Consider the following 10,754-nt stretch of genomic DNA (forward strand, 5'->3'; position numbering starts at 1 on the left):
ATAGCGACGTCTGTGACGTTTTGATGGAGGAAGGATCACAGGTTATCTGTTCCATGACCAGAACTCTATTCTGTGTAGAAGTTCTCACATCTCAAAAAATATAACCTATTATCGGTTCAATACAATGTGTCATTTCATACGTAATTCTAAACGTTTATCATATTTTATATCTTTTTTTTAATAGTTTTTAATGTGAAACAGTTTAGATGTATGACTTTATTATTACTTTTTCCAAGGATCAATGTCGCTTGTAGGCTGTTTTGATAGCATACAATTACTCCTAAGGGGATTTCATCGATCTGATTGCGTTAATCGCTGTTGTTAGAGGAAAATGGTACAATATCGGCATCAGTAATTAACTTGGTAACGAAGGTGGTCCGATCAACTGCTGCTACTGTCCTTTTGAAATAGACAGTACTCCCTCTAGTGGAACATCAAAGGTATTGTAAATTGAAACATGTCTGACGCAAACCAGACCCAAGCAGTGCCTGCGATACCATCTCTGTCTTATCCTTGTTATCGCTGCTCATAATAGTACTTCACTGGGAAGCATTTCATTCCTTTCTAGATAAGTTAATAAATGATACACCATCATTTGCACCATTGAGGATAAAATGGACTTGTTCCACAACAGCTGAACCAAAGCCAAAGTCTGAGTCCCAAGTGACACCCATGGGCTCTGATCAAACGTAACGCACTATATATATATATATGGGAATAAGGTGCAATTTGGAATGCATAACAAAATCCACTACCAGGGACATTACTCCAGTAGAGAGTTTCCAAGTTAGTCCATCTTTCAACCCCAGTCCCGTCAAGATTCCCACACACTCAGGAACCTCAAACCATAATCCCTGATGAAATCCATTCTTCCTGCATGTTTATTTTGTAGGTCCTCTAAGTTGTATTTACAGACTGGCATTTTTTTATTCTCAGCATCGTTTCATCTTTATTCCTAGAATATACTGTATCCACTGACTGGTTACATTTCTCAGATCCCTTTTACGGTCAAAGGTCAGATTGAACTTTAGTTTAGACCCAATCATTGGGGCAGGAATGGCATTTCACTAGCTATAACGTTTACCACCGGTATGCATAGTGATGTGAAACATTCAGTAATGTCCAAATAAGCACTGTATGTTTGTTTAGGCATGAGTACAGTTTCCCAGGTATCCTTAAAGTAAATGAGATATTTCAGTATTTTTTTTTCCTTCAATAAATTAGCAAAAACAAGCAAAAAAAAATAAGTCTTTCCACTTTGTCACTATTGTCTGCTGCTATCCTTCTCTTTCTCTCATCTTTCTTGTGCACAGAGTGTTGGGAAAGGAAAGTTAAACCACAGTTATCTGGAAAGGAAAGTTAAACCAGTTATCTGGGAAGGAAAGTTAAACCACAGTTATCTGGGAAGGAAAGTTAAACCACAGTTATCTGGGAAGGAAAGTTAAACCACAGTTATCTGGGAAGGAAAGTTAAACCACAGTTATCTGGGAAGGAAAGTTAAACCAGTTATCTGGGAAGGAAAGTTAAACCACAGTTATCTGGGAAGGAAAGTCAAACCAGTTATCTGGGAAGGAAAGTTAAACCACAGTTATCTGGGAAGGAAAGTTAAACCACAGTTATCTGGGAAGGAAAGTTAAACCACAGTTATCTGGGAAGGAAAGTTAAACCAGTTATCTGGGAAAGGAAAGTTAAACCACACTGATTTCTCAAGGAGTCTCTTTGTGTTGACATACTGTAGCTCCTTAGCCCATCTCTGCAGGATCTTGCAACGTTTTTTGTTGTTTGTGAGTGATCAGTCGTCTACATGAAATAGTAATTTCCTCCTTGTGCGGTCGTCGTCCATCTAGGTATCCCATGGGAACACTCCCCTGATTCCGTATATATCACTTTCCACATTCATTTCCTTTCTAGTTGCTCCAACCGCTTGATCCCAGCAATGTCTTCTTTCAGAAGTTTGGCTCTTTGCTTTGTGCCGGTTGGAATGATCATAACTGAAAATGGCCCCCAAAATGGGCTTGGGAATTATTTTGAGAACCTAAAAAAAAAAATGAGAAGAGGGAATGAGATCTCTTTGTCTTTTCCCTCATGCTGAGATATTTTAGGTTGTTAACTCAGCCCCTGGCATCCCTCAATGATGTTCCCTCCCTTCCTCAATGGGTAATTGCATGCATGCACGCACACAGAAGAGCTTGTGAAGACAGTGACAGCGTCACAGAGGTTTGTCCTATCAGAGGTTTGTCCTATCAGAGGTTTGTCCTATCAGAGGTATGTCCTATCAGAGGTTTGTCCTATCAGAGGTTTGTCCTATCAGAGACATGTCCTATCAGAGGTATGTCTATCAGAGGTATGTCCTATCAAGAGAAAGAGACCATTTTGGATTTGAGATCACACGATTCAATACTAACCAACAAGCGATTAAGTACTAACCAACAAGCGATTCAGTACTAACCAACAAGCGATTCAGTACTAACCAACAAGCGATTCAGTACTAACCAACAAGCGATTCAGTACTAACCAACAAGCGATTCAGTACTAACCAACAAGCGATTCAGTACTAACCAACAAGCGATTCAGTACTAACCAACAAGCGATTCAGTACTAACCAACAAGCCAAATTGTTTCCAAATCAGAAGTGTCTCAATCATACTCTTTGAAATGATAAACATGTTAACTATGTATCCTCTATTGGGCTGGAGAAGCAAAGGCCTCTGGGAAATGGCGAGGAGAACCTCTCTCTCTCTCTCTCTCTCTCTCTCTCTCTCTCTCTCTCTCTCTCTCTCTCTCTCTCTCTCTCTCTCTCTCTCTCTCTCTCTCTCTCTCTCTCTCTCTCTCTCTGGTGGTAGATCTTTTTAATATGAGGAAATCTCTGAGAAGAAACTTTAAAAGTTTACTGATCTTAACTCTGTGCTACTCTTGGTCCAAACCTCTGTAGTCATCTCCCAGCATCTGTACGTAATCCCAGGTGCGTAATCAATTTCAAATGTTCTCCTTCGAGCCACTAGAGGGCACTGTAGCCCAACAGAAGAGTCTGATGTGAGAGACACTTCAACTTTGCCCAAAATCTCATCCCAACGTAACGTTGTAAAATGTTAGAGTATAAAGTATGGAATATACTCTCTGGAAACAGTTTCATGGAATTAAATGTTTTCACAAAAAAAAAAAAAAAAGACTGGCAGACTTGACATAAAGCTCTGACTGTGAAGCGTTTGTTTGGAGTCTGGCTCTGTGGTCGTCTACTGCTGTCTGGATGAGAGGAGCATCAGCACTCAGACAGCAGCCAGGGTAGACAAACGACAGCAGACAAACGGTCCATGTGTTAGGCTCATCATCATCATCATCATGGTACATAAAAGCCTCTGAATGGTCTAGCAGATATCTGGTCTGTTCTCTCTGAAAGGATTACTGAAGAGGGTTGTAAATAGATAATGTAAAGCAGTTGTAATTTCCTTAATATATTATGCAGTCATTGTTGAAATACTATATAATACTATAATGCTATGAAGGCTGTGGTGTCTTTGTGTGTACAGTAGAGCAGCGCTCAGTACAGTAGAGTACAGTAGAGCAGCGCTCAGTACAGTAGAGTACAGTAGAGCAAAGTACAGTAGAGCTCAGTACAGTAGAGTACAGTAGAGCAAAGTACAGTAGAGCTCAGTACAGTAGAGTAGAGCTCAGTACAGTAGATTACAGTAGAGAAGAGTAGAGTACAGTAGAGTAGAGTAGAGTACAGTAGAGCAAAGTACAGTAGAGTACAGTACAGCAAAGTACAGTACAGTAGAGTACAGTAGAGTACAGTAGAGTACAGTACAGCAAAGTACAGTAGAGTACAGCACAGTAGAGCAAAGTACAGTAGAGTAGAGTACAGTAGAGTAGAGTAGAGTACAGTACAGTACAGTAGAGTACAGTACAGTACAGTACAGTAGAGTACAGTAGAGGTACAGTACAGTAGAGTTGAGTACAGTAGAGTACAGTACAGTAGAGCAAAGTACAGTACAGTAGAGTACAGTACAGCAAAGTACAGTAGAGTACAGTACAGTAGAGCAAAGTACAGTAGAGTAGAGTAGAGTACAGTAGAGTACAGTAGAGTAGAGTACAGTAGAGGTACAGTACAGTAGAGTAGAGTACAGTACAGTACAGTAGGGTAGAGTACAGTAGAGTAGAGTACAGTAGAGTAGAGGTGAGTACAGTAGAGTACAGTACAGTAGAGTAGAGTAGAGTAGAGTAGAGTAGAGTAGAGTAGAGTACAGTACAGTAGAGTAGAGTAGAGTAGAGTACAGTACAGTAGGGTAGAGTACAGTAGAGTAGAGTACAGTACAGTACAGTACAGTAGAGTAGAGTAGAGTACAGTACAGTAGGGTAGAGTACAGTAGAGTAGAGTACAGTACAGTACAGTAGAGTAGAGTAGAGTACAGTACAGTACAGTAGGGTAGAGTACAGTACAGTACAGTACAGTAGAGTAGAGTAGAGTAGAGTAGAGTACAGTAGGGTAGAGTACAGTAGAGTAGAGTACAGTAGATTAGAGGTGAGTACAGTAGAGTAGAGTACAGTAGAGTAGACTGCAATAGAGTGCAGTGCAGTGCAGTGTAGTGCAGTGCAGTAGAGTACAGCACAGTGCAGTAGAGTAGAGTACAGTACAGTACAGTGCAGTAGAGTACAGTGCAGTACAGTACAGTAGAGTAGAGTAGAGTACAGTGTAGTAGAGTACAGTGCAGTACAGTAAAGTAAAGTAAAGTACAGTACAATATAGTACAGTGCAGTGCAGTAAAGTAAAGTACAGTACAATATAGTACAGTGCAGTGCAGTAGAGTAGAGTAGAGTACAGTGTAGTAGAGTACAGTGCAGTACAGTAAAGTAAAGTAAAGTACAGTACAATATAGTACAGTGCAGTGCAGTAGAGTAGAGTACAGTGTAGTAGAGTACAGTGCAGTGCAGTAAAGTAAAGTAAAGTACAGTACAATATAGTACAGTGCAGTGCAGTAGAGTAGAGTACAGTGTAGTAGAGTACAGTGCAGTGCAGTACAGTAAAGTAGACTACAGTACAGTGTAGTAGAGTACAGTGCAGTGCAGTAAAGTACAGTACAATATAGTACAGTGCAGTAGAGTACAGTACAGTAGAGTACAGTACAGTACAGTACAGTGCAGTACAGTACAGTACAGTGCAGTAAAGTACAGTACAATATAGTACAGTGCAGTAGAGTACAGTACAGTATAGTACAATATAGTACAGTACAGTGCAGTGCAGTAGAGTACAGTACAGTACAGTACAGTGCAGTACAGTACCGTGCAATACAGTACAATACAGTACAGTACAGTGCAGTGCAGTGCAGTAAAGTAAAGTACAGTGCAGTAGAGTAGTAGTTATTTTGAAGCATGACAGTAGGTAGAGCAGTCACCACATGCCAGGGGTGCTTTTAACGGGCGAGGAGTACCGGGAAACACACACAGGTTTATGACTGAATGGAAGCTGATAATTATAGTTTTTAACTCCGCTGGTCTGGGGAAGAAATTACGAGTCCTCCCTGTACGAGACCTAGGACACATGTATCTGACCAAGACAAGACCGAGACACTCGATATGTGGTCTCAAGACTGGTCTCGAGTAATACAACACTGGTCATAATATAACGTTTGAAATGTCTCTGTTTCTTTGAAACTTTTGTGAGTGTAATGTTTACTGTTCATTTCTGATTGTTTGGTTACTTCACTTTTGTTTAGAGAGAGAGGGGAAGAGAGCGAGAGAGAGTGAGAGAGAGAGAGAAAGAGAGCGAGAGAGAGAGAGAGAGAGAAAGAGAGAGAGAAAGAGAGAGAGAGAGCGAGAGAGAGAGAAAGAGAGAGAGAGCGAGAGAGAGAGAGTGAGAGAGAGAGAAAGAGAGAGAGAAAGAGAGAGAGAGCGAGAGAGAGAGAGAGAGAGAGCGAAAGAGAGAGAAAGAGAGAGAGAGAGAGAGAAAGAGAAAGAAAGAGTGAGCGAGGGAAAGAAAGAGAGAGAGAGAGAGAGAAAAAGAGAGAGAGAGAAAGAGAGAGAGAGAGAGAGAGAGAGAGAACAAAAGAGTGAGAGAGAAAGAGAAAGAGAGAGAGAGAGAGAGAGAGAGAGAGAGAGAAAGAGAAAGAAAGAGTGAGCTAGAGAAAGAGAAAGAAAGAGTGAGCTAGGGAGAGAAAGAAAGAGAGAGAGAGAGAGAGAGAGAGAGAGAGAGAGAGAGAGAAAAAGAGAGAGAGAGAAAGAGAGAGAGAGCGAGAGAGAAAGAGAAAGAGAGAGAGAAAGAGAGAGAGAGAGAGAGAGAGAGAGAGAGAGAGAGAGAGGTGGAATGAGGAAGAGTGGTTGATAAAATACCTTGTTTTTGTCCATCACTTTCCAAAAGATAAAAACTCTACATTGACTGCCAAATAACTGAGACATCAACACAAAAACTCATGGGTAAAACATGACATCACGGCTAGGCTGTTGGTCATGACAATGATGTGGTAAACAGGTGAACTACCTACGATGAGAGACAATCTCCTTTTCCCATCAATCACCATCCCAGACCAACCCAGCCAATCTAGTCCAAACAAAAAATAAACATGCCTATTTTCCACTGACTGTATTTTTTTTTAATTGATTGATATTTGAACAACGATGTTTAGCCAATGACAGCCGTAATCGGAGTGTGAATTTATACATCAACATGGCTGTATAGTAGTATAGCATCTATCTGATTTATATTTAATAAATACAGCCCGAAAGGGTGTGATAAAGTGCCTTCGGAAAGTATTCAGATCCCTTGACGTTTTCCAAAATTTTTTTTTTTTACGTTACAGCCTTATTCAAAAAATGGATGAAATAAAATAAAATAAAATTGTATTTGTCACATGCGCCGAATATTACAGGTGTAGACCTTACAGTGAAATGCTTACTTACAAGCCCTTAACCAACAATACAGTTTTACCCACAATCTACACACGATACCCCAAAATGACAAAGTGAAAACTGTTTTTAGAAATTTTTGCAAATTTATAAAACAACAAAAACAGAAACACCTTATTTACATAAGTATTCAGACCCTTTGCTTAGAGACTGTAAATTGAGCTCAGGTGCATCCTGTTTCCATTGATCATGTTACATTTTACATTTAAATCATTTAACAGACACTCTTATCCAGAGCGACTTACAGTAGTGAATTCATACATTTCATTTCATGCATTTTTTTTTTTGTACTGGACCCCCGTGGGAATCAAACCCACAACCCTGGCGTTGCACACACCACGCTGGCGTTGCAAACACCATGCTCTACCAACTGAGCCACAGGGAAGACACATCCTTAAGATGTTTCTGCAACTTGATTGGAGTCCACCTGTGGTAAATTCAATTAATTGGACAGTGTTTGGACAGGCACACACCTGGCACACACCACCTGGCACACACCAGGCACACACATGTAAGGTCCCACAGTTGACAGTGCATGTCAGAGTAAAATCCAAGCCATGAGGTCGAAGGAATTGTCTGTAGAGCTCCGAGACAGGATTGTGTCGATGCACAGATCTGGGGAAGGGTACCTTAAAATGTCTACAGCATTCCCCAAGAACACAGTGGCCTCCATAATTTTTAAATGGAAGAAGTTTGGAACCACCAAGACTCTTCCAAGAGCTGGCCACCCGGCCAAACTGAGCAATCTGGGGAGAAGGACCTTGGTCAGGGAGTTGACCAAGAACCCGATGGTCACTCTGACAGAGCTCTAGAGTTCCTCTGTGGACATGAGAGAATATTCCAGAAGGACAACCATCTCTGCAGCCCTCCACCAATCAGGACTTTATGGTAGAGTGGCCAGACAGAAGCCACTCCTCAGTAAAAGGCACATGACAGCCCCCTTGGAGTTTGCCAAAAGGCACCTAAAGACAGACTATGAGAAACAAGATTCCATGGTCTGATGAAACCAAGATTGAACTCTTTCCTACGGTGAAGCATGGTGGTTGCAGCGTTATGCTGTGGGGATCTTTTTCAGCGGCAGGGACAGGATGACTAGTCAGGATCGAGACAAAGATAAGCAGAGCAATGTACAGAGAGATCCTTGATGAAAACCTGCTCCAGAGCGATCAGGACCTCAGACTGGGGTGAAGGACAATGACCCTAAGGACACAGCCAAGACAACGCAGGAGTGGCTTCGGGTCTCTGAATATCCAGCCAGAGCTCAGACTTGAACCCGATCAAACATCTTTGTATAGACTTGAAAATAGCTGTGAAGCGACGCTCCCCATCCAACCTGACAGAGCTTGATAGGATCTGCAGAGAAGAATGGGAGAAACTCTCCAAATACAGGCATGCCAGGCTTGTTGTGCCACACCCAGGAAGACTCGAGGCTGTAATCGCTGTCAAAGGTTCTTCAACACAGTACTGAGTAAAGGTTCTGAATACTTATGTAAATGTGATATTTAAGTTTTTAAATTAGCAAACATTTCTAAAAAACAATTTTTGCTTTGTCATTATGGGGTGTTGTGTGTAGATTGATGAGGAAAATAAACAATTTTATTTATTTTAGAATAAGGTTGTAACGTCACCTGTGGTGGTTAATTTCAGTATTACCAAATGAGGAGAAACAAACTTCACACACCAGTCAGAGTTAAACTAATTAACTAATTAACTAATTAACTAATTAACTAATTAACATACTTAAACTACATCTTTAATAATAAGAGCTTTGCAAAAGCCTTGACTTTCAACGAGTCACTATTTCTAATGAACCGTTGATAGTGACAACACAAAATAACAAAGATCTTTTATAGCCAAGATACACTCCTCTCAACGTACATGACGAACCACAGACACGTAGAATGGGTCACAAGGTTAAGATGTGCATGAAAGATATCTATAAAACATAGCAGACAGCAACTGCTGTGTCAACAGTTTTTTCATTGTATAGACCAGTGTCTGGTCCTCCTACTCCAAACTGGATCCGTCTCTCCCTGGTACGGTATAGAACAGACCAGCGTCTGGTCCTCCTACTCCAAACTGGATCCGTCTCTCCCTGGTACGGTATAGAACAGACCAGTGTCTGGTCCTCCTACCCCAAACTGGAACCGTCTCTTCCTGGTACGGTATAGAACAGACCAGAGTCTGGTCCTCCTACTCCAAACTGGATCCGTCTCTCCCTGGTACGGTATAGAACAGAACCATTAGCTCATGTCCTCTGGAATACTCTTTAGGCTTTATTACCCAAAGACATCGTAAATCTCCTCTGTCAGTGCTCTCATAGAGGCCCATCCTCAGTAGAACACACACACACAATAGTTTAACAGAATACTCGATTCTGTCGAATATTACAACCATTATAATACAATACAAGCATTATAACATAATCTTGCAATTTTCCACGACAAACCTTATGTGGAAAAAGTCAAGGGGTCTAAATACTTTCCAATATATATATATATATATATTATATATATATGTATATGGCCAATATGCAATGGCTAAAGGCTGTTCTTAAGCACGACGCAATGCGGAGTGCCTGGATACAGCCCTTAGCCGTGGTATATTGGCCATATATCACAAACCCCCAAGGTGCCTTATTGCTATTATAAACTGGTTAGCAACGTAATTAGAGCATAAAAAAATTAATGTTTTGTCATACCTGTGGTATACACTGATATACCACGGCTGGTACACCACGGCTTTCAGCCAATCAGCATTCAGGGCTCGAACCACCCAGTTTATAATCATGTATATATATTCAATGACTTTCTGTCCTCTGGTCCATAAAGTGCCTGGCTCAGCAGATCAGATCCTACCCCCACCCGGACCACGATGCAGATTGGACAGATTTCACCCCATGACTCCCGACGACCGACAGAAACAAGATGGCGGTTTATAACACCCAGTCCTAAGCGAGGTCGGCCAGAATCAACAGACAAATAGCAGAGAATGAGCAGAAAGGGGTTGTGGGGGGAAACCTGTATGTACTGTGCAATCATTGTTGAAATACTACATGATACTATACTGCTATGATGGCTAAGACTTCTTTGTGTGTAGCACAGTAGAGTAGAGTAGAGTAGAGTAGAGTAGAGTAGAGTAGAGTACAGTACAGTACAGTAGAGTAGAGTAGAGTATAGTAGAATACAGTAGAGTAGAGTACAGTAGAATAAAGTACAGTAGAATACAGTAGAGTAGAGTACAGTAGAATACAGTACAGTAGAATACAGTTGAATACAGTAGAGTAGAGTACAGTAGAATACAGTAGAGTAGAGTACAGTAGAATACAGTAGAGTAGAGTACAGTAGCATACAGTACAGTAGAATACAGTTGAATACAGTAGAGTAGAGTACAGTAGAATACAGTAGAGTAGAGTACAGTAGAGTAGAGTACAGTCGAATACAGTAGAGTAGAGTACAGTAGCATACAGTAGAGTAGAGTACAGTACAGTAGAGTACAGTAGAATACAGTAGAGTAGAGTACAGTAGAATACAGTAGAGTAGAGTACAGTAGCATACAGTACAGTAGAGTAGCATACAGTAGAGTAGAGTACAGTAGAGTAGAGTACAGTAGCATACAGTACAGTAGAGTAGCATACAGTAGAGTAGAGTACAGTAGAATACAGTAGAGTAGAGTACAGTTGAATACAGTACAGTAGAATACAGTTGAATACAGTAGAGTAGAGTACAGTAGAATACAGTAGAGTACAGTAGAGTAGAGTACAGTAGAATACAGTAGAGTAGAGTACAGTAGAGTACAGTAGAGTAGAGTACAGTAGAATAAACGGGTTGTGGGGGCAAACCTAGGTGTACTGTTTT

This window comes from Salmo trutta, chromosome 1 (genome assembly GCF_901001165.1).
Source record: "Salmo trutta chromosome 1, fSalTru1.1, whole genome shotgun sequence".
NCBI lineage: Eukaryota > Metazoa > Chordata > Actinopteri > Salmoniformes > Salmonidae > Salmo > Salmo trutta.